Source organism: Hydra vulgaris, chromosome 14, assembly GCF_038396675.1.
Source record: "Hydra vulgaris chromosome 14, alternate assembly HydraT2T_AEP".
NCBI lineage: Eukaryota > Metazoa > Cnidaria > Hydrozoa > Anthoathecata > Hydridae > Hydra > Hydra vulgaris.
Window position 1 is genome coordinate 30,186,726 of NC_088933.1, and position 26,613 is coordinate 30,213,338.

Below are 26,613 nucleotides of genomic sequence, written 5' to 3' on the forward strand. Positions count from 1 at the left end.
ATATATATATATATATATATATATATATGTATATATATATATATATATTAGTAGAAAATTACTTAACAATTTTTTCATTTTACATTTTGTTTCATCAACAAAGATTCATCAGAAATGAATGATCAAGTTAATGAAACTTCAATTTATAGAAAAAAAATAAATTACAGGAAGTCTTAACTACTGTAATTTAATTAATGTCTTAACTACTGTAAATTTTCACACATTTGTGGAATTTGCTGACACTATTATAAAAAAGAATTCTTTAGAAATGATTACTTATGCTTTTTTAAAATGTTTTTTTAAAAAAGGGTAGTTAATGTAAATATTATTTGAACTCATTTATTTTTATAGTTTTTTTAGGAAAAACTTATTTTCGTGCCTACATTTAGAAATTAATTCCGGTTTTTTGTTTTATAAGCATTCTTGATTTGCATGTGAAATTATTTCAAATTTTTTTTGTAGGCATAGTATGCATTTTTTGGAAATATTGTTATATGCAGGCGCTGTTTTAAGGATGGACCAAATCAGTATAAAGTCATCAGTATTTTTTTCTTTTAATTCCCATATATATTTTGACAGCATGGTGTCTTTTAAATACTTTTTATTTTTGAAAGATTGCCTTTGATTGGCAAAACGTCTTTTCCATTCACCCTCTGTTATGCCAATATATTGTTTATCAGGTACATTCTTAGAGGAAACAACACATTTATATACCACATTTTTTGATAAAAAATTTCACTCATTAGACAATTGTTTTTTTGTTTACAACTACAATTTTCTGTAGTTTTTTTCATTTAGGATTTCTTTTTTGTTTAACAAAGCATTATTGTGACCTTTTATAATTCTTTCCATATTTTTTGTGCAACTGTAGCTAACTTTAATTGTATTTCGATTAAAAATTTTATGTAGTTTTTTAGAGGGCGGGAAATGCTTATCGACAAATTTTAAAAACACTTTTCCTATGTTAGTGGAAACATTTTTGCTATAAGGAGAGTTGAACCAAATTACATTTTCTATTATAGTTCTATTTCGTTTTTTTGTATTCTTTTTTTCAGGGTCAAGTTTTAGTCAAAATTTTCAAAACCACTTCTTTTTAGGGCATCTTTAAATATTCGTTTAGAGGAATTGAATACATTTTCATTAGAGGAGTTTTGGTTTTGTCTGTTATTAATTAAAATTGGGATTTGTTTTAGAATTTGGGGTGGATGATTTGAGTTAGTATTTATATACAATAATTCATCGTTTGGTTTTTTGAAAGGCTTATATGAATTTTCAGTGAGGTTAAATTTGACATCAAGAAAATTCACAATTTTTAAGTTTATGTTTACTTCAATTTGAAAGCCAATATTTTTAAAAATTTTTATAATATCTTTTCTAATTTCGTCGAGCTGTGGACCAGATTTTCTACGCATTACTATTAAACCATCGTCACAATAAAGGCCTAAATCTTATATATTGATTATTTTACTTAACAATCTAAAATATATAGTCCAACAAATTCACAAATTTCTGCTCCGTCATAACTCCCCGTTGTTACATCAAAGCAGTTGTGTATGTTTTTCTTTTTCCAACTTTCTTTATTAAAATAGAGTAAGGTTTTTCTTCAATGTTTTATTATTCGGATTGTGTCATCAGGAATAACTGTGTGGCTTTTTGCAAATTCAATTGTCTTATCTAAAATAACTGCGGTTATTGAGGGGTAAAAACCATTAATTTCAAATTGAATAAATGTACAGTCATTTTTATTTTCGATTATGGAGAACCAATTTATAACATCAGTATTTTTCCACTGTTGCAAATTTAATTTATTTCTAATAGTATTATTAATTTTGTCCAATTTAATTTTGTTTACATGTCCAATCTCACTTTTTGAGGGAACCAATAACATACAAGGAAGTTTGTTTTGAAAATTTGGTTTATGGTCTTTTAGTGTTACGAAGGCTTGGGCAGGGGCAGTTGATTCGATTCTGTTATCAAGGTTTATTTTTTTAACAATATTGTACGCTTCTAAATTAATTGCGTTTTCCAAATTTATAGGGGCTTTTTCATAAGAACTAGTAATATTGTCGCGTAAAACTTTTTCATAGTTTTCTGTTGTGAGTTAGTAAATGTTATTTGTTTTATCAGCAAAAACCAGAATATTAGGGTTTGATTTAATTTTTTCAACATCTAACTTTAATTCTGTTAGAATTTCGTTTTTTATAGGGCGAAACTTTATTGTTTTAATTAAAAGTAACAGGTCATTTTCAAAATTTTCCAAATCAGCTATAAAAGGTGGGGTATTTTTTGTTTTAAATCCATAATTATCATTATCTTGATTATTATTAAATTTATTATCTGTTTTTGTATTTGGTTTTAAGAAAAAATGGGCTTTCCAACGAATTATTTTAATAAAATGCTCAACTTTTTCAATCAAAGAAATAGTATAACTTTTTTCCATATTTACACGTAATGTTAAAATACAATTAAGAGTGCTCAACAAATGTTAATAAGGAGCCTAATATATATTTAAACAATAATAAATTCTACACACACACACACACACAAACACACACAAACACACACACACACACACACACACACACACACACACATGTAATTTACAAATTAAAAGAAAAAAAGAAAAATAAAAAAGTTATTTCCGGTGATTTTTACTTTAGAGTTTTTTCTTCAAGAATATCTTTGAAAATTCCTCTTTGCTCTTTTGCATTTCAGCACTCTATCGCATATTTCAATATTTGTTCAATATTGGAGGGAATTTCACATTTGAAAGGTGCAATTTTTACCTTTTTTTTATTGTGAATCAAATTTTTAAAATCTAACATCTGAAAACAGCATGGTTTCTGTATTTATATATTCTGTACTTATATATAAAAATTCTACTAAATGACGATTACATTTGGGCTTAAATTCGTATACTTATGAAAGGGTTTTAAAAAACTTTAACTTTATCATCATTTTAAACAAGTTTTTAGTAGATCTTCAGCACTTTTAGCTTTTTTACTTTTTTTTTCAATACGAAAACTGCACCTGGTTTTCTGTTTGCTATTTTGGAATTAATTTGATTATTTGTTTCAAACAATAAGCTAAATTTGTGCTGTAAAATTTTAAAAGTTACAAGGGTAAACTGGGGTAAAGTGAGCTGAGGGTGGGGCGAACTATTTTTTTATATTAAAAAATTGTCACCTTTAAAAAACTTTTTGTTCAGAAATTTAGCATCATTTTTACTTCATACAATATTTTAATATTTTTCAAAAAAAATTAGATTTAAAGAATAGCTTTTGTTTTGATGTAAAAGCCTTTTAAAAAACGAGTTTTGCGGAAGTTTTAAAATTATGTAATCAAACTTTGCAATAGGTTTTACTGAATTTAAGTTTTGTTGTTGTTAATGCGAAGTCATTTATATCTTTTATATACATTTTGAAGAATATAATGCTGCTTTACAAAAACAAAACAGCTAAGTGTTTAGTTTTTAAATCAACTTAGTTCACTTGAATGCCTCTCATTTTCTTGTCTAACTAGAGTAAAGTGAACTAACTAGAGTAAAGTGAACTAACTAGAGTAAAGTGAACTAACTAGAGTAAAGTGAACTAACTAGAGTAAAGTGAACTAACTAGAGTAAAGTGAACTAGTCTTTTTGTAATGTTTTTCATTAAATACTTTTAGTAGAACTGTACATATACATCGTAATTACTTAACTAAATTGTTTACTCTTAAAATAAATATTTGTTGTAAAAATTTTCTTGAAGTTTACTTCAGAAATATAATATATTGAAATAATGCCTACGAACTGCATTAAGAAAAAAGAATCTCGAAGGAAAACATGTGCATCTAATTTGGTATCACATATCTAATTCTCGTAGGCAAATCTTCAAACATATGCACCTAATTTGGGTAATTGCTTATCTTTGATGCTCATATGAGTCATATTTCTTTAGAAACTGTTAAAAAAACAATTGAAAATTATATAACTATTTTGTGTTTGCCAGCACACTTTTTGCATTTGCTACAGCTACTTAATGTGGGAGTCTTTCGCTAAGTTAAATATGCATGGCATGAAATTCTGACTAATTGGTATACCGAGTCAACGCTGAAGTTGGTTGGGAAATCTATTTTTCCATCTTCACTAAAAAAATTTTATGATACCTCTTTCAAGCAAGCGCATTTAGTAAAATCATTTGCAAAACTGAAACATTTTTCCTTTATCCATCTGCTATACTATCTGGCAAGTTAACTCCTTCTCAAATCTATAAACATCCTTTTTCTCAGAAAATAAATATTTGTGACAATAACATCTCTCAAAACATCACTTTGAACACCAAAGGCAATGATCAAAACAACAATACTAGTGAAAATTTTTTCATTGAGAAGTCAAAAAACAAATACGATTCTCATAAAATTATAATAACAGTAGACAAAGGCTTAAACAATGAAAAAAGTAAATCAACTATTATTATCAGATGTAGATTATTTTAATGGAAATAAAACCATAAGAGAAATAGTGAAAGAACAGTTAATGTCCACAAAGGGTGATGTTTGTTCATACAACAAGCGACCTACGAAAAAAATAAAAAGACGCAATGGAGGTGAGTGTCTTACATCAGAAGATGCGTTTAAAAGATAAAGAAAATGAACGCGTTAAAAGAAAGATCAATCAGCAAGGCAAAACACAAAACAAAAAATAATGTATCAAAAATTAGTTTACTTTACCCCAATGTTGGGGAAAAGTGAACTGGTGAACAGGTTTTTATTGAATATATATTTAGTACTGTAATAATAAATTTTAATCTTATTATTTTGTTTCATGTTGTTGTATTTTGTTTCATGTTCTACCTAATACTTTTAATGGTATAAATTTTGAAAGCTTCAAGATGTTAGGCTTTTTTCTGAATAACCTTCCTTTAAATTTCAAAAAAAGTTCACTTTACCCCAGTTTACCCTGACTGCTATATATATATATATATATATATATATATATATATATATATATATATATATATATATATATATATATATATATATATATATATATATATATATACACTATACATATATATATATACTCACTATATATATATATACACTACACTATATATATATATATATATATATATATATATATATATACACTACACTATATATACACAAGTATTTATATATACACAAATATATATATACACTACACGATATATATACATATATATATATATATATATATATATATATATATATATATATATATATATATATACTCTTTATATATATATATATATATATATATATATATACACATGTATATATATGTATGTATATATATGTATGTATATATATATACATGTGTATATATATATATATATATATATATATATATATATATATATATATATATATATATAAAGAGAAAGAGAGAATATTTTTGCTTTTTAAATTTATATATATAAATATATATATATATAAATATATATATATAAAATTCTTTAAAACGTTACCCCCACATATACCAATGAAACGAAACTACGCCGCAATCATCTCATCAGCGGTAGAAACTGCATCTAGTTCGTGGATAGCTCAGAAACCTAAGAATCTTGAAATGGGTAAAGACCTCTTCACCTGTATGCTTTTGGCAGCTCTAACCGGAGTACTTGAAGCATTAAAAAATTAATTCAACGAGCAAAAAAAACTTTTTATATAACAATAAAAAAATCAAAGCCTTAAAGAAGGTTTTGGAGAGAAACGTGTCTATTAACGGCACACAAACTCAACCAGTGGATACATCTTACTAAAGCATACTTGGTAAATCGCAAAAAGAAGTTTAAGAGTGGCATAAACCTTTCAATGCTTTCAACAACAACTATAAAGATCGACAAGCGAGGGAGAGCAACTTCGTTTTAGTTGTCGTCCAAGAATCGGAGGAGGTTCTCAAAGCAATCGGAATGCCAAAAATCTAAAAAAAGGTAAAAATGTTGGCATTAATTCACCTAGTCTACTTCAAGTCTGTCTTTCTAACCCAGCTGAGTGAATCCTGGTGCTAAAAGCAGAAAGCCACCACAAAGCTAAAGAATTTAAAGGGATATATATATACGTGAGGATAGGACACCCGCGCAGCAATATGAGTTTACAAAACTCAACAAGGAGAGAAAGAAGAACAACAGTAAATTAGAGGCAGTTAATTATCTTGACAAACCCTTTTATTTCATTGTCCATTGACTATCCAGTTCAGTACGATGCATTGACGCAATCAAATTGGTCGAACAAACAAAAAGCATCTTTGCTAGTTTTGAACAACGAAAAGAAATTGTACAAAAAAACAATTGGTCCACATATACCAACGCTTCAAAATCCACTACTCCAAGCGCTTCCAGCCTCGCCAATACAATTTCTAAAATCGCTATTACCAGCATTACCGGCACCATTGCTACCAACACAACAGCTATTTCCTTCGTCAAAACGGCCATCAAGACTACTAACACCGCCACCAGCACCACCAATACCATCTAAACAAACTCAACCGCAACGCTCGTTGCATAAAGCCTATCAACCTAAACTCAATGGCATAAATACATCAACAGCTTCTCATGACGGATACCTACGTTTTTGGGCTCATAATCCATGCTCGCTTAACAGACTAAAACTTGATGAATTACTTGCCAGATTAAAAGCAACATCTAAAAACGAAATCCCTGATATAATTTTTGTCGCAGAGACCTGGTTTAATAAGTTTTCACAAGCAGAACTGGCAGGCTATAACCTGTATTGACAAGATCGAGGATCTTGCGGAGGTGGTGTGACTTTATACATCAAGAATAGTATCAGTGCTCGTGAACTCAAAATTAGCTAACTAAACTAAAAAAAATGAACAAGTTTGGCAATCTATTGCCTTTGGTAAGAAGGATACTCTTCAATCAATTTACCGACCCCATGATCTAAACGACACGGTGCTCTTTAAGAAAATAGCGTTACTAGCTAAATGGAAGGCGGTATTAAACAATATTGGATGCGTAACGATGCTGGTTTACGGTAATTTTAATTTTGCACACACAAGTTACGAACAAATAGACGTAGGTGGAGGAGTAGCCATAGTAGGTCATGTTTTCGAAAACTGGCCTAGCGATACGGCTTTTTAGGTATGCCTTGCCTATAGTCACCTATCACAATCAATAACTTTTCCAACATATAGACACTCTCTGCTAAGCGCACTAAAAATTGCTCTAAACCTAATCATCAGTGACCAGCCGGATTTTATCATTGACATCAAAGAGGAAACGCCATTGGGGCTACACTACAATGGTAAGCTCACAGCTTAATTTTGGGCATTTTTAAGACCACGAACGTTGAAATGAAGCATCCGTTAACTCCGCGGACACGCTATTTATAGAATAAAGCAGAGTACAATGAAATATCAAAATACATAGAATCGCATGACTGGAAAATTATATTATTATTTAGTGGCCTCTCAACAAACAAATGTTACCATGTTTTTTATTAAAAGAGAGAATACGCTTGCAAGCTTTATATACCAACAACGAGCACTCCATCTGTTGAAGTTGCACCCACAAAGTTAAGGAGGTAACACAGACAGTTAAAGAGGTAATAAATAAAAGAAGAACTCTGTGGGCGAAGTACCAAGTTGCTGGGCGCTTTAGGCACAAAATCCTTCGTAAAAAATATAACGTATCATGCAAACAAGTTGCAAAAGAAGTTAAAATAGCAGTGCTAGATTACGAATCAACAATAGTACAAGCCTCAGAGAATAACCCAAAATTGATTCACGCCTATATAGACGTGAATCAATTTTGGGTTATTCTTTATATATATAAATATGGCTATATTAACAAAATGCAAAAAGTTAAGCACAGTTAAAGAGGAGAAAATATGTAGAATTTGAAATGACTACTTTCAATCGGTTTTCGTAATCGAGCCGCAAAGTCCGATGCCAGAAAAACTCTAGTTATGATGCATCCTGCAGCCGTATTCGCATCTCTCCGTTAAGCTTAACGGAATTTTTGTCTAAATTTCATTACAATATTTTTAAGTAAGAAAAATAATGAAAACTTTATTTAAATTTTTTTAAAAAAATCTAATACTAAAATAAAACATTTCTGTTTAAAAAGTTATATTTTTAAAAAAAATTTTTAATAATGTATTTAAATTTTTTTTGACTAACTCTCCGTTAAGCTTAACGGAGAGATATGAATGCCGCCTCATGAAGTTACATTAACGACCTTATTTTTTAAAAAAATAGTTGTGAAAAAGAATTCTTTAGAAATATTGTTTGTCCTTATTTCTAAGGAGGCTAGTAAAATTAGTTTAAATTTTAGATTAAACCTACTAATATAACTAAATTAACCTTAGCAATTAAATTAGTAGGTTTATTTTACAAGAACTATCTGTGTAAGTAAAATTTTAAAACGTTATTTTAAAACTTTTACTTAAACACACATATTTCATAAAAAAAGCACCCTGCAAATTTAACTTTGTGATTTTTAAAACTCAAATAATTCAATTAAACCCTAAATAAAAGTATGAGGCTAATAACTAAAACCAGTGTCTGAATGTAATACTTATCGAGGAAAAAAAACATGACTAATTCTATTAAATACTTAGTAAGTTTTTATTGTAAAACCTACTGAGTTCCGAGTAAAAACTTTATTATTGCTACTAAGCTCCGAGCGAGTACTCAGCGGGAACTTAGTAGGTTTTACTTATACGACTTGCTAAGTGCTTAACAGGATTAACAGACAATACTCATGCTAAATGAATAATTGGTCTGTATTTGCATAATACTATTATTACCTATACAGCAAATATAATATAAATAGTACCTACATTTTTTTGTTTCAAATAAAAAATGCGACATTTGAACGAACAAAGTACTCTGGGTTTGTTCATAAATTACGTCACACTATAAAGGGGAAGGGAGGGTTGGTGGTTTTGTGACGATGCATTCAAAACTTGCTACTTAATTGTTACAATTTTGTGACGAGGGAGGGAGGGGAGGTCAAAGACGATCGAAAATTGCGTGACGTAGAATATTGATAACCCCGCTCTAATCTGCGAAAAACAAACTTTAAAAAAAAAAGAAATATGGGTTCAAATAATAAAGAAATAAGGGGTTCCCTGACTAATCAAGGCTAATCCCATCTAGGATTAGCCTTGGTTTTTATTTTACTGCTTTTTCCCCAGTTTGCTTTTCCTTAGTTTTTTATTTTTTTTTATTTGAATTTTCCCTTGAAGTTCGGGAAATCAGACGAGAAAACTTTGGCTTTAATGCAATTTTCTATGTACCGGAACAAATATATTCCATCGGCTTTACTCTGATGTTAGAAAACAATAAAAGTATTGCATAGTTTTAGAGGGTTTTTGTTATTTATTTTCTAATCTTTTTGAAAAAGTTAAATTTAGTTCGAATTAGGTTTTTACAGTTGCATTATGATGAAAAATGGTTTAAGAGTAGTAAATAAATAAAAATTCCTTTAATTCATACATTTTTCCAATTTTAAAAATTCATACATTTTTAGTTAACTTTTCACAAGAACAGTTCAGTGCCCCTACCATTAAAAATAATTAACAAATATTTTTCAGAATGATTTTTTAATCAAATTTTTCTCATATGACTTTGCAAACTTCATGCGTCAGACAAAATATCGTCTAGATCTAGTCTTGAATATTACATTTAAAAAAATCTAATATTCTTTATTTGTTAGAAAGTGCTCCAATTTCCTAAAGAACTCCGATGTACGGAGTTGAAACTCATTTTCCTGGATAACACACACTTGTTTTTCCGTGGAGCGGCAGGCATTTAAGAAAAAAAAAAATATGAAGCCCTAAACGTTAGGAAAATCCCTGGCCTCTTTTGTTTGCTAAGAACTTGTGCAACTTTTTCTCAAAAAAATATGTTTTGTTTTTAAAATTCTTTTTGATCATTTTCTTAACAAACTATTTTGTGATTTTTATTCACATCTTTCTCTTTTCGTTTAGTTGAAAAATATATTTTTAAAAGATTTTTCAAGTAGCACATGGTGCATCAAAACTATGAAGAAAGTGAAAGTTACATCAAACACATGTTCTGTAAAAAGTTTAATTAAATATAACTTTATGAGCGTTTGATCAATTACGGTATCAACATTTTAAAAGTAACCATTAAAGATTTCTTCACAACTGTAATACTCTTATCTTATCTCATTTTTAAATTTTGAAAAATCTTTGAAATGATTTTGAAAATTGTATTACTGTTGTTAAGTTATGAAATGCTCGTCGGTAAGATGTTATTATGTTATGAAATGCTTTGGTAACATGTTATAATATTATGAAACACAATGGTAAAAACTATATATTTCGAATAAAATACCTAACATTAAGTATTATACTTTCGGTAAAAAACACTTAGCCGGTAGTTCACTGTCTGTATAAAATACAAATATAACTTTAAACTTTCAAGAAAACATTGTTTCTTTAAAATATTACAAGAGTAAATTTACCAAAAATTAATAATCATTGACGCATGTTTAATTATGTTTACTAAACTTTTAGTTGAGTATATAACTTAAGTAGGGCAAGTAAAATGTCTTAAAAACTACGCATCGCATGACAAAACATCTAATGGATGAAAGTAAGCTGAGCAGAATGGTAATACAATGAGCAAAGGTTGTTGGATGGTAGTCGTGTAAGATGCACGGTTTATTGAACTTAAGATTATTTAAATCTAAGTCTTACTGTTATATTTAAAATCTGATTCTAAACCAATTTTTATTAATTCTGTTTGAATATGTAATACACCTTCAAAATCCTTGCACACAAAGAAAAAACAACAACCCATACACCAAAGTTGTGCTTACAGCGGCCTAATTATAAAGAGATAAATGTTAAATTTACAAAGCTGCTCAACCATTCACCATACCAGAAGCAGCTATTTACAGGCCTGTCAGCAGCGCTGGTAAAAAAATTGACGTTGGTTCTTACACGAGGTTGCCGCAACAACATGAAACAACTCTGGTAAATATTATCATCATACTATTTGCTTGGGCTTTGATGGAACTTACAACGACAATGCCACGAACTACCAACATTTAAAAGAGAGATTGGTACAAAGTGTTCATCAACCAGTGGAGTCATGAATCATTATAATTATAATTATACTTTACTAATTTACTACTAATAGTAATAATTATAGTTATTGATTTATAGTTAATATTTTTATTTTTTGTAGATAGACAATCGCCACATGTTACCTATCTGCTGTACTAATTTGCATTAAAAACAACATCTCGTTAACGCGGTACCAGCTCATTCGCTCCATTCGTGTTTATTGCCATGTCAAAAAAATTTGACATGGCAATAAACACAGGTATACTTTTGCTGAAAAAAAATCTATGCAAGTACCAGCAGCACCAATAACAACACCCTCTCAGCTACTACCATCTGAATCTACACCAACAACATCTAGTGTAAGCACACACGTAAAGCACTAGCTCCAAATTTAATACCGGAGTAAATCAAGTTATTCAAAAAAAATTCAAAAAGGAAGTTAAAAACAATTACAATAGGCCAACCGCTGACGCAGTTTAGTAACAAATCTTTTTGTATCCAACACGTTGACACAAATAGACAAAAAAAATGTAGACTTCTTTGAGATTCGAAGAGGAGTATCTCAATAAATTTGAAATACTTGAGAGATTGAAAGATTTTGACAGCAAATAAATCAGAAAATTAAAATAATGTAACAAGTTTTGATGATAAGTACCAAATAGATCAAGGAACAACAGTGACTCCTACAGCAAAGACTCATACAGCAGCAAACCAAAGACTCCGACAGCAACAAACCAAAGCCAATTGTAAAAGTGAAAAGTGTAAAGAATTATTTTATTATTTTTACTTTATTTTTAATAAGGTGAAAATAATTCGGTAATTCAAATTAAAATTGGACCAAGCGTTTATTTCATAGGTGCAGAGCAGGTCGGGCAAGGCAAAACTGATTAAAACTTGCGGCGCTGCAAGAGTTCATTAAATAAGTTAATATTACTTAGAGTGTATACGTTGCTGGATTTTAAATTGAAAAAATCTGTAAAGACTTGTATTGATGCAATTTGTTCAAATCTTTAAAGATTTCTTGAGTTTTGCAACCTTCCAATTTCAAGATTTTTATAATTCTTCAAGCACATATATACAAAACATAAAGTTTTCAAAACATTCCTTACGGGCATTTGTTTTTAAAAATTACGTTCTAAATATCTTTTAAACGTTTTTAAACGTCTTTTAAACGTTCCTTACGTGAGAATGTTTAGAAGACGTTTAAAAGATATTTATAATTTATTTTAGTAACTTTTAAAAACTAATGCCTGCTGGGTTGAGTTTATGTAAATTTAAATAATTCATTTCAGTAAAAAAAGATTTGGAATAAGAAAAATGATCCGCAAAGTTATTTATGCAAATCGCTTAGTTCCATAAAAAACCTTGTAACTAGTTTTTTTTAATATCCGGTCTTCATGCAATGTTAGTTTGTAATAATAATGCAGTATGGTTTATGTAACTGTAAATAAATGTAAATCGATTTTTATTAAAATTTTTTCATTGAGATAAATTTGAGCTTTATACAAAACTCCAATCTTTTTAGAGATTTTAGTGCATATCCATCTAGTATTCTAATCGAGATAAACACCTAAAGATTTTAAAACGGATCATTTTTTATTTCAATAGTTGTAATCTCTTTTTATCTTAATTTTATCGATGGAGAATTAAGACATATTTCAGGAAAAATATTTTTTTTTTCTTAAGAAAACAAAAAATCCATTTTGTTTAATCAGTCTTCAGAATAAATTTTTTTGATTTGAATTAGTGGGTAATAATAAGTACTTTGTTCACGGGGCTTTTAACATTTAAGGTTTTTAGAATCTCTTCAAAGATAAATAAAATAGTTTCATCTGCAAATGCAGTTTAATTTTAAGTTTAGTTGTTTTATTAAGATTTTTTATAATCATTAAGATGAAAATGAGATAAACATTAGGAGAAAAAAGTCAAAAATTATCCTTACATATCGCAATGTTCAATCGATTTAAAATTGCGAAACTCTACAAGTTAAATTAAGACAATTATCTTGAAAGCCAACTAATAAGAAATTGTGTTTGATTTGATAGTTATCTTTTAAACCATGTTGAAACTTTTATTATTTATTCGATAGTATTTAAATTTTTTGAGTAAAATGGGATATTCAACCGTATTGAAACTATATATTAATAGATTAATAACAATATTTCCGACCCCCAAAATGAGAGGACAGTAAATTTTGCATGCTAATAACTTATGTAATTTAAATTCTTTTTGAATGAAATTAAAAACCCGAGGATTAATTTAAACTTCGTATAAGATAGTGAAATTGAAACTTTCACTACATCACTGGCCGGGGACACACGTCTTAGGATTTTTTTGTTCCCAGCCCTCCATCATTGCGATTTTTTGCAAAACTTCCTCATTTGCCATAGACATGAACATATTTAAGTTTGGAGTTAACAAAATGCTTAAAATTGTCATATCTAAAACATCTAAAAATCCTGTGGGCGCTCCTGATCTTTCGTTATATCACTGTGCATGTCAAAAATTATATAATTGTGCATGTGCATAACTATATAACTGTAGATATAAAAAACTGTACATATATAAAACTATAAAACTGTAAATAAAATCTTGTGGGCGCCCACGGTATTATGGGATATGCTACCTTTTTTAAAAATAAGAATAGTTAGAAACTACTTTTTTATTTGAGACACTTTAAAGAGAACGTCTTTTATTGCTTGAAGCAATCTGTAATTACGTTTTCACTTATTTACTATATGTATATATAACATATATGACATAGTTATACTTATATAGTGGATATTTAAAGAGTTATATAATATGGCTAAAATATACTTACAAATATAAACAGAATTGCAATATTTTAATGTCATCAGTTATAATTATCTTTAAAAATGGATTGTATAAATAGATTTGATGTAAATTTAGGTGTATATACTGCAGCTTTAAAAATTTTTGATAGAATCTACAATACCTTTATTGGAAATCTGGTACTCGTCCGCTCAAAACAAAGATTTATTAAATTAGTTTTTTTTTATCAAACCATTATTTTTAAGATAAGTGAGAGAGACAAAAATAACGTATTTAAAAAAAAATTGAAAAATTTTTATTTCTAAAATAAGGTTTTCATAAAGCCATCATCTAGGTAACTCACACCAGTTATTTTTCCAACTATTTCCAATTATTCTTGCTTCCAATTATTTTATCTTTCAGCTATTTTTGCTTTCAAGTATTCTTACTCTCAACTAATCTTGCTTTCAGCTATTCTTGCTTTCAAGTATTCTTGCTTTCAAGTATTCTTGCTTTCAAGTATTCTTGCTTTCAACTTATCTTGCTTTTAACTATTCTTGCTTTCAACTTATCTTGTTTTCAACTTATCTTGCTTTCAACTTATCTTGCTTTCAACTTATCTTGCTTTCAACTTATCTTGCTTTCAACTATTCTTGCTTTCAACTAATTTTTTATTCAACTATTCTTGTAAACCCTTTTTTAACTTTATGATGATTTTATGGAAAGTTTATTTGGGGGAACTTAACAAAACAATATTATTTTCAGAATTCTAGTACGAATATAATCCCTTTATTTTAAAAGAAACATTCATTAAAAACTTTTGTACAAAAATTTTTTTTTAACAATTTGATTTTCATTTAGAATGTGAGCAACTTACAAAAACTGCTGGTATAAGAAGCTATTGTCCATGTCACATACCTTATTTTCAAAGAAATAGATACAGCTTGTGCACTCCTCAACAATGTTTTAATAAAAAAGGTATGCAATAGTAGCACGTTATTTTGGTCTATGATCTTAGGTTATTCCAAAAATTATATCTTTAGGCGTATTTATTGATTATTGAAACATAAAAACAACCAGATACTTGTTCAAAATATACTCGTTGACATCTTTTTTTAGTTTTTTTTTCAACATTTAATAAAGTTTTGTAACACGAGTGAGTAGCATCTCATTCATTAAGGTTAGAAAAATATTATCTACAGTGCCATTTACTTTTATAAAAAACCCGTTTGTAAATAATATAATAAATCAAAAATTAATAGTAAATAAAAAAAAAAACTAAAGCAAGATTTTACAAATTTTATTTTTTATAACGTGGTAAACTAAGACTAAACTAATGTGGTAATATTTAATTTAAAAAAAAAAGTTTTTGATAATGCTTAGATTAAACTGGGGTAAGAGTAAACTGGGGTAAGAGTAAACTGGGGTAAGAGTTAACGGTTTAGCTTCCGATTCAAATATTTTTTTAAAGTTAAAATATTTTAAGTTTATTTTTTTTTGTTTTGTTTTAAAAATAATTTTTTACTTAAAATAAATATACAAAAATTAAAAAAAAATAATTTGAAAATCTTTAAAAAAATCGATTTTTATAAAGAAAAAAAAAGTTTACTTAAAAGTAAACTAGTTAATTTTTAATAACAATTTTTTAAGATATTAAGAAAATTAAAACTAAATAAGGATATTAAGAAAATCAAGCAAAATAAAATAAAATAAAAAAAAATTAATCAGATTAGTTTTAAACTTAACTTCTAATAAGATTTGTAATCTTATTAGAAGTTAAGTTTAAAAAAACTATTTTAATCAAATATACGAAAAAAAACTATTTATTAATTAAAAAAAAGAGTTGTTTCATCAGCAGAAGCAGGTTCGCGGCATTTTTTATTCAAAAAAACTCTTCATCAATTTTGTATTTTTTTGGGTAAACGCGATCAACAAACCCTAGACTTGCAACTAAAAGCTTCACATTGGTACCACATTTTGTTTTGAGTTGACAATGCTTCCTCCCAAACTTTGCGACACTTTTTGCACCTCTTGATGTCTTTGTCTTGTCTCGGTTTTTTTGAACTTTGCACTTGCAAAGTTTCATCTGAAGCTTCACTGAACTGAATTTTGCGATTCTTTAATTACTTTGACTTTTTGGCCTCATCACCTTGCTTTAGTCTCTTGAGCACCTCAGATGTACTGAGACACTGGCCTTCAACTCTCAGAATGCTGACTCTTTTGGTTTTTTTTTGCGTGTTTATGGTGGCGCTGTAGAATATTTTTCAAATTGCCTTTGGGTCTTTCTGTGAAGTGTTGCAACATTTAATACGTTTGAGCAGGAGTTGCTGGTGTTGTTGTTAAATTTTGAAGTTGGCAAATAGTTGCAGTTTGATGGTGACTGATGTTAGATGATAATATAGGCTGGGATATGGATGATGAAGCAGGCTCGGTTGAGGATGATGAAACAGACTTGCATGAAAGTGATGAAAAAGGCTCAGTTTAGGATGATGAAGCAGGCTCGGATGAAGATGATGAAGCAGGTTGAGATGGTACTTGAAATATTTGAGCAACTTGTAATTTTGATTGATCAATTTTTCTAATATCAAGTGAGAACAAACCAGTGTTTTGAAATCCAGCGATTATTTGTGTTCGTGTAAATGCATCACCGGAGCTAAAAAGTTTTGCTTGCAGTTGAATGAAATTTTCTTTTTTTAAGTTGTTGAAATTTTAGCTGCATAAAGTTCTGTAAGTAACTTGCGCCAAACTTGTTTAACGTGACAGTACACACCTACGTCTAACAGTTGAAGTTTGTGGGACGAATGAGCCGGTAAACATATAAGCCTGATGTTATTGTCAATGCAAATACGTGCAACATCGTAAGCAAGATGTATGACGTGTCCGTCCAAAACTAAAATGTGAATACCTGTAATTTAAAAAAATATTTGATTAGTTGATTAATTGATTAAACTACTCAATTAAAGTGGACCTAACTAATTACCTGGAATTAATTTGATTGCCGGTATGAATTCTTTAGTGAGCCATTGAATAAATTGTTTCTTTTCCATCTAACCCGACTTGGATGTAGTAAAATGCGGTGTTTGGTAGTCCTCCTACACTCCAGTCTTTGTACAGACGTGATATTGATTTGTAAACTACGAATGGTGGCAGAATGGTACCAGTAGCGTTGAGACAATTACCGACTGTGTAACTCATTTTTTCGGTGTTACCAAGCAATGTTAAAGGGCGTTTAGCACCGAACCTGCTAATTATATGCTATTTACCTTGATCGCCTGAAAATCCAATTTTGTCAAAATTCAACAAATTTCACGCAATGTTATAGTTGATATTTGCTTCAAGAAATTGTTTTTGAAGTGTATTATATAACTTGTTATTTTGTCTTCGGTACAAGAGGAAGCTCTGAGAGACGAAATATTGCCTGCTACTTTGACGCTTAATTTATGACTCCTTCGTTTCGTGAAACCTTGATACCATTCTTGTCCTGGTATACCGTTTGGTTTTTAGATACTAAATATATCCAAACTATTGCAATGACATCTGCAAAGGTTCTGTCGAAACCTCAATCGACTAAAGTCATAAGTACTGAAACAAGAACAGATTCCAATGATGTGCTTAGCATGGTAGTTGTACCTCTACCATGTGACTAGACTTTGTTGTGAACACGCATGTAAAGAATTGCCTTTGGTATATTGTATGCAAGTTGCAATTGCTCTTCGTTGTAAGTTGTTTGCGTTATGCGAATAAAAGTACGAGTCATTTTGTTTTAAAATTTTTTAGATAAATAGCAAAGGCTGCCTTATTTATTTACGTTTTAAATAATTAATAACTATTAAATAGTTTAACCGCGCTCATCTTAATGCATTTTTGTGTGCAATTAGCATGTTTACTCTTCCCCCGAAAAACATTTATATTGGTTTTTTGTTCATAACTTTTTTACGGAACTAGTAAATTCAATTTTGAAAAGAGAATCTTGATCGTCATGAAATTTTCTACAAAATAGCATTTTTTGTTTAGTAAGTTTAATTTTAGTTTTGGGTGTTTTGAAGTTAATTTTTAAGAAAAAAAACTTTTTTTTTTTACGAGGCTGAGAATTTTGAAGTTTGCTAAGGCAAAATTAATTTTTTTTTTTTAAAGTAGTTTTTACACCTTTAGATAGAGCACAAAATTCTCTACAAAACAGTGCCTCGCGTTTTTAAGATTTTCTGCTTTAGCTTTCAATGAAATGCAAAAGAAACAAAATTGCTGAACCGTTCACTTTATTTTTCGTTTCCTCTTACCACAGTTTACTCTATTTCTTAAGTTTAATTTTACAGCAAACAATTTTATTTTTTTCATCTAAAGTTGGTCACCGTTATAATCAATAAAAAACAGTAAAAATGGAGGAGAAAGCCAATTTTATATGAAAACTAAGAAAAAAAAATATATTTATGCGTTACATAATATTGGAACCGCCAAGTCTGCACTTTTTAGCGCATAAAAGCTCAGTGCCTTATTGATATCATTTTCTAGTACATATCTGCTTTCAAAACCACAATCAACACGAATTGTTTTCACATTGAATCATTGAATCATGGAAAAATGCTTTGCACTTTTTACATTGAAGTATTTTTTGCTGTTTACTTGGTGTGTCCCACCGTCTGCGCAGTCTATGTTACGTTTTTTAATATAGACTACGCAGTCTATGTTAAAAAACATCTTTTTATATTTTGTTTTTCATCCATTGTTTTAACTTTCTCCATTTTTTTGTCTAGTTGAAGCTCCTCCCTCATTTCTTTTATTGTTTCTTTTAAATTTTGGATATGTTTATCAGAGTCTATTATTTGTTCGAGAAATGTTTTCATTGTAGATTTTAAACCAATTTTAATAGAAATGTTTGTTTCATTATAATATTCAACTAAAATATTTAACATTGGTGTTAAAGAAACTGATAAACTCTTATAGTCAATGCTGATTGTGATGCTCTTATGCTGGATCTTCAAATATTTGTGTTATTTCAGTTCCTTTTTTTAGATTGTTTATAATGAAAATAATCCTGTTTTTGCGTGTGTTCTAGTAAAGTACTTAACACTTTTATATAAAAATTCAAGTAAACTAAGAAAATTAGCTTTTAAACATTTTTACATTTTGATGGTTCATAATATGATCTTAATACCTTCTTCCATTTAAATTTAAGGTGACGATATATTTAAACGCCCAGTGGCTCTAAATTATGGCCTGAATGAGCTAATGGGACGTTTTTTACATACTTATATAATTTTTAATGACATACAAGTGCTGTGACCATCTAATACAAGAATGTGTTCTCCGCCAACCGCTTTAACAGATGATATGAATAGCCGTTCCAACAACTCAACACATTGCATTTTCTCCATCCAATTTGAATTCGATCTTGTATACACTGTGCCAATTGGACCGTTTTGCCACAATGATTGATACAAGTATCTTTTTGATTTATAAACGACGAATAAAAGTAAGTAGAAATCTAATGCATTGACGCAGTTGTTTACGGTGTAAAAAATTTACTTAATCATTGTTTCCTGTAAGTTTGAGATTTGCTACCTTTTTGGCATAAAATTTGTAAAGTAAATGTTTTAGATTATTATTATATACAAATCTAAACGTTACTAATTGCGCCCAAATATGAAAGGTTGAGCGTCTGAGCACATTTTTGATGCAGTTTTAAACATAGTAGCCTAGTATTAAAACATTTTAATACAGTTGAACTTTTTTTTTTAATTTTTATTTGAACTTTAGTAATGCTGTCATGAGTTATACTTACCATATTTTCTGTCAGCTGGAATGCAGCAGTCTTAAGTTAATAAATTTAAAACATCTTACCTCAATTCCAATAACCATAAAAACGTATAATAGACTAGCTGGAGGCATATCAAAGCCGATACTCGTTTAAAATTGAGGTTCAGTCTTAGTAGTATAACTTTCAAGTGTCAAAATGGTGTCTTCGCGTTGAAGAAGGAAAGTTTTTTGGCAAATATCTTATTAAATCTCTTTAAGATTTTATTATGTGTTTTAGCATTTTTGCTGTGTTTAAAAATAAATGCTATATTTTGAATACAGAAATATAAAACACCTTTTTCGAAATTCGGAAAAAATACCGGCTATTCTTGTCTATAAATTTATTAATTCAATTCTAATCTTGAAATTTATTATTAGATGTTCAAAAAACACAACAAAAGGTAACAATAAACTAACTCCAAATGAAGAGCTTTTCAATATGAGCAATTTTGATTTTATGTGCAGCTTTAAGTGTTATTTAATTAAAAATTTAATTAACGCATAAAAGCACTTTGTAAATACTTTTTAGTTTATTAATGATTAATAAATTGTTTATTTTACGTAATCATTTGTTAATATTAGTTATGTGTTATTTTTCAAGTTAAGCAGATCTAGATTTATATAAGCACATAAAAATGAAATTGCTCAAACCACGAATTGTCTAAAAATGGCAAAACTATTTATGGATTAAATATAGACATATGATACATGTTTATAGGGGTTTTGGGGATCAAAGATCTTATTTTTGGGCTCCATTTTAAGCTTGGAGTGGTCATGATTACACAAGTGGTTATTTTAGGGGTTATCAACGATGGTCATGGGGTGTCTCGATGGTTTTTAAATTAGATGGGACATTTTTGATGTCTATAAATAGGTAATTGCGTTGAAGGAATTCAAATTTAGGCATAATTGGTCTTTGGAAATGGACACGACCGCATAAATTGTCATTTTAGGGGTGATTAAAGGCAATCCTGGGATGTCCCAATGAGACATGTTGTTCGTCTAAATATAGGTATCTGCGGTCAGGGAATTTGAAGCAGGGCATATGCGGTCTTGAGGAGTGGTCACGACCACTTAAGTGTTCATTTTAGTGGTAGTCAGGAGTGGTCTTTGAATATCCCAATAGTTTTTCAATTAGATGATACGTATTGTATATCTAAATATAAATAATTGAGATCAGAAAAATCAAATCTGGACATTTGGCAGTAGTCAAAACCGTACTGGGAGTAGTCAAAACCGTACTCTGGGAGTAGTCAAAACCGTACTCTGGTAGTAGTCAAGACCGTACAGGTGGTCATTTTACGGGAAGTCAAAAATAATCCTGGGATGTCCCAATGGTTTTTTAGTTAGATGGAATAGTTGTATAACAATTGGTGATTGAGGAATATAAATCTAGTCATATTTAGTTTTCAGGAGAAGTTATGATCGTACAGGTATGTGCGGTCATGGCTTGTCAAGACGGTAACTTTTTTATACAAAATTAAAACACACAATAAAACAACAACAAGAAAGATATATCATAAAATAAAATTCATTTTACAAAAAAAAAATAAAAGAGTGTATGTATTGCTTAAATTTAGTAAATGTTTTTTTATAGTTCTTTTAAATATATCAATAGATTTTATTTTTTCATATTTTCGTCAAGAACCGAGTTCCACAAGCGTGGTCCGCGACATGTAATTGAGAAGTCAGATTTTTTTAGTGATGTCAGTGGAATGGAGTAATTACTTATTGAGTGTCTTTTTTCATACTTTTGATTGATTAAAGAGATATTGCTATAAAAATATTTTGGAACTTTGTTATTTTGAAGTTTAAGCATAAATAACAGTTGATGGTAGATATTTGGTTCGTATACGTTTAGAGTATTTATTTCCTTGAGTAACGGCTCAGCATTTTCAAACCCCCTCTGCGCCCAAAACTAATTGACTTGCTTACTTTTGCTTTGTATAAATGTTTTTAAAGGAAAGATGAATGGTTGTTTGCCCAGGCAATCTTATAAATAGTTAATATGACTTATATATTACAGTAGTAAATATTACATATTTTACATATATTATTCAAAAGATGTTTGTCATGTACATAATCCCCAGAGTCCTTGAAACTTTAATCTCGACTAACTTTTTTTGGCTTTTCCAGTTTAAATGTTCATCGAAAATTATTCTAAATATTTTCATTAAAAAAACTCTTTTTATTTTAATATTTTCAATTGTTAGTTATGGTAGTTTGAAGGGAGGTTTTCAAATTTAGATGGTTAAGCATACAAAATATATTTCGTTTTATCAGTATTCAATAAAAGTTTATTTGCTATAAACCACTCACTAAGGTATATTAGTTCTGTATTTACATAATGAAAAATATTTTTTAAATTTGACTCTGAAAAGAAAATATAAGTATTCATAAAAATAATATAATTATTTTTTAGAATAAATAAATATCATTTATATAAATTAAAAACAGCAAAGGTCCAAGTATTGATTCTTGTGGAACACTAGTAGTTTACGGTCAAGAGTTTCATGGTCAGGGTTAGGGTTCCTTGTTTCAGGTCCTTATTTCAGATTCAAAAGCCCTTTGACCTCCTCAGGTTAATTGAAGTCTTTGACTTTTCCCTTTTCCGGACACCATAGTATCGTAGGTGCAAAGCATTTTCATCATAAGATCATAGTTTGTTTGAGGGCTGGAGAATTTCATTGTGTAGTGCTCTCTGATATTTTAGTGTAAAACATTAGTATTAGGGTGTATGACTATTTTTCACAAATAACTTACTGTTTTTCCATTATTTTTAGTGTAATATGAATGAACAAAACACATTGGATTCATTTAAAGTACAATTTTCTAGATAAAAACGGCATTTTAGAAAAGTTTTTAGATGACATTAAAACTAAGAGTGCTAGATAATGCAGTTTTCTCGCTTTTAAAACAAAGAAAAATTAAAAATCCTTTTTTCCCCTAAAGCAAACTAATTTCTCTTTACAAAACTAAACCCTTCTTTTTACATAATTAAAAACTTTTTGGGTATTGTGGTTTATCCTCCTTCAGCTAATAGCCATAATAAGACGACATAGCTAGGCCCGTGAAGACAAGTCCAGCTCACTAAAGAGCGTCATCATCCGCCTCGCTCACCAAGAGTGAGTTTAAGAAAAAAGAAGTTAGAGTGAAAGTCAGAAGAAGTCGAGTTAGAAAGATAGCATAGAGAAAGCGGACAGATATTGCAGTGGATGTAAGAATGTGCAATTAAAGAAAAACTTTTTGCATACATAAATAAAAAATATACTCTTTCATAAATCATCTTCTTACACATGTTCACATTAAATTAACGCAATACATCAATCCACAAAAGTATACATCAAAAAAATTGCTTAAACATAATAAAAATAATTACTAATAAAAAAGCTATTAAACTAAAGTCACTAAGTCGTCATAGTATGATCCACAACTTTTTCCAATAACATTAAAAGTGCTATTTAAAAAGAATTTTAACAAGATTAAAAATCGAAAACCGTTCTTTATGTGTCTTCTTCAGTTTTTTAAAGGCAAAATCTTTAATTGGATATCATTTATAATAAAAAGCCAAGCACCTACTGCGCTCAGCTAAGCTCAGATATTTTGGTTGCAAATTTTTATCTATACATAAGAGTGTATATTAAAGTAGGTCACATGTGCGGCCTAGTTTTTTTCTGCTTTTGTAAAGATAAGTTTCAATTAGGCTCAATTTGCTTATTCACCCCGCGGCCTTGTTCGTCAAGGTTCGTGTTTCGGAGTTATAGAGTTGAGAAAGGGTTATACCCACAACTTAGTAGCCTCCTCGTCTTAAATTTTTTAAATGCGCAATAATTTTTTTAAACACTTTTTTTTTTTAAATAAAGTTTAAAAAAAAGTGTTTAAAAAAAATGTTGCGCATTTTAAGGGGTTTTATTAAAAATAAGCAAGCATAAAAATAATTTTTTTAAATTCTTCTTCTTATTTCAATATATGATGTTGATATAAACCGTTAAGAAATTAAAATGTTGTAAAAGTGTCTTACTGGCCTCATATTTCATTTTTATATGATTTTTTACATTTTCATCAATATTTGAAAATTGCAATTTTTGCGGTAAAATTGTTATACTGAACTCAAAAATCATAGTAGGAAAGAAATTATATTAGTTTTAAAGTGCTGGGGGTTTCTAGATTACAACCATCCATATAGAAGTTGGTTTTGAGGGGTTTTGAGGGGTTTTGCTCACCTCTGGCCCATTGTGCCGCGTTTTGAAAATATGCTCTTCAACAAAAATGAAGAAAAATTTGTAAACAAATTTTTCTAAACCTTTGTCTTATATTTGCAATGCTTTGATTGCTTATAACATTTTGAAATCATATCATAAGGTAATTTTTTAAATAGTGGAATGTAATTGGTTAGCTTTAAAATACGGTATTTAAATGAAAATTATGCTACTAAAACTGTTTCTTAAAAAATGACGTATTTTTACTTTGTTCTCACTCCAGCTAAATTATAACTCTGCAATAACTTATCATTTGATAATAAATGTTTTTTTTTTCTCGCTCTACTCTGGATGAAATTGGTTAGAAATCTTATATTTAGGAAAAAATCTTTTTAAGTAGAGTGAAACCTTTTTGCGTAATAATTTTATAAAAGTTGCGATTTGGATATTTTATTGTTTTGACGACGTATCTAAAGATAAAAGGAAAACTATTTTTTTTTGTGGAGATTTTCAGGGAGAGTGATTTAGAGAGTTTTTATTTCGAAATTTTAATTGTTTTGTAAATGCACTGTTTGATAATATTATAAATATAAATTTTTAATTAAAATATAGACAACGCTAAAATAAGGAAGCAGTATAATACACTTAATTGTAAGGACTGTATATACTTTTTTAAATGCTCTTAACAACCGTTATAACAAATGTATATATTTTCTTTTTGTAGTGACAAATAAAAGATTTACAAGATATTGCCCGTGTTTTCTCAAGTTTTGCAAAATATCTAAAAACTGCGATAAATTTGACAGCACCTGACCGTTTAGATTTTATATGAACTTGAAATTCGGCAACCTCTTATTTTAATATAAGCTTTAGTTTAATTATTATTTTTTTTTTTATTTCACGTTTTGCACGGATCAGTATTTATAAAACTACTACACTTTTTTGTTTCACGTAGGGATTGCACGGATCAGTATTTATAAAACCTCTACGCTTTTTTGTTTCACGTAGGGATTAGACGGATCAGTATTTATAAAACCTCTACGCTTCTTTGTTTCACGCATGGATTGCACTTATCAGTATTTATAAAACCTCTTCACTTTTTTGAATTTAAATTTGAAATTATAAAATACTTTTAGTTAATTTTTTGTTATTAATATTACTATAGTATACAATATCTATATAGACCGAACGAATCTCTGTACAGATGAAATAGTTTTTTAATATTTGAACGCAGTGACGGATCCAGGAATTTTTGGTGGTGGTGGTGGTGGTAGTGGAGAGGGGTTGGGGTTTGAGAACGTAATGTAATATTTTTGTATTTTGTACCACATTTGCGTCTCCTAAAATTAAAAAAAAAGGTCTTAAATTTCTAAGATACCTTTGGACTTTCATACTCTGGTGGGGGCAGGAGGGGAAGCATGCCCCCTTCTCCCTGGATCTGTCACTGTTTGAACGATTAAAAATTTCACTAGTTCAAATATCAAAATTACTATTTCGTACAACTCGATAAAATCAGTAAAAAAAAAATATAATTAGTTTCCTTTGTTAGTGTTGCCAAACCATAAAGATGTAAACACTGCGTGAGTATTTGTTTTTGCAGTTAAGAATTTTTACTAAATGTCATCCCAAACTCAACTAAGGTTACGATTTCCTTAACTTTAGTTAACCTTTGAATACGCGCCTGGTAGATTAAATTGAGTTTTCTGGTCATATATGGAACGATCGTACGTATTATATGTTTATTATAGCTTTTAAAAAATTTTAGAAATTATAAATCTTTTTTGCTTAAACTATTTTGTTTTCTGTTTTAAAAATTTATTTTTATTTAAGGCATAAAATATGTCACAAATAAGATTTTGTAGAAAAGTGAAAAAGAATGGTTTTATGTCTCTAACAAATATTTGTTAAGAACGTTTTTTTTTTTCATTAAAATAGCTAACTATCCTGTTATCCACGTTGTCATTTGTATTGTGCTAAATCAGAGAATAATTCTTTCATAATCACTCATAATCTCATTAAAATTTTCTACAACTTCTTTTTTTTTTTTTGACCACGTTAAAAATTTACAGCCTTGTGCTCAGAATAAGAACCTGTTGGTTTAGATACCAAGCTTGTCTATTATAAACCTGTTTTTTTAGCAGTCTCACTGAAGCTTACCAATAGTTTGTATTTTGATTTTAAATTTAAACTTTAATACAATCTGATTGTATTAAAGTTAAAGTTAATCATAATAATAACCATTATCATCATCATCGAGTGATATATACCCCAATTGCCAATCAAACTCAAACACAAACAATAAAGGCTAAAAAGGATCATTAACTGCCATGTCCAAAAGTTGCATACGATGGCTGCAGTGTGAAAGAAATGTTAAAACTATTATTTTATTTTCACAACAATAATTAATAGCATCTAATGTACAATTTTCCATTAAGAGTAAAACTGGATAATCTTTAAAGAAAATAAACAAAGTTTGGTAACATTCTTAATTAAACAATACTATTTAGGGATATCTTGGTGTCTGACTTGAGGGGGTTGCCCAAGAAACCAACTTTTTTTTGACCCTGTGAGTTTAAACAACCAAATTTTGGAATATATAAATGGCCTTGACTTACATAATATTTTAAAGATACCAAACTTTTTTGCCTCGATTACCCTATTTTATCGCTAAAATGAGACAAAAAAATACAATATTTCAAAACACGATATCTGCAGATATGAACATGGTAACTACATCAAAATTTCAACATAGCTTCAAGATGAT

The 26,613-nt window shown here is 29.0% G+C and overlaps 1 long non-coding RNA gene across 2 annotated transcripts; it reads left to right on the forward strand.

The window, feature by feature from the left end:
- Positions 1 to 345: 345 nt before the first annotated feature.
- On the forward strand, positions 346 to 25,053 carry LOC136091186 (uncharacterized). Of its 2 annotated transcripts, XR_010643769.1 has the most exons (5): positions 346 to 1,978; positions 2,206 to 2,274; positions 2,661 to 2,773; positions 14,719 to 14,835; positions 24,574 to 25,053. It is a non-coding gene; the product is annotated as an uncharacterized LOC136091186 (long non-coding RNA). The 2 variants fall into 2 exon arrangements; XR_010643770.1 differs by lacking the exons at positions 346 to 1,978; positions 2,206 to 2,274; positions 2,661 to 2,773 and adding an exon at positions 10,081 to 10,257 and having other exon boundaries at positions 24,574 to 25,049.
- Positions 25,054 to 26,613: the final 1,560 nt, after the last annotated feature.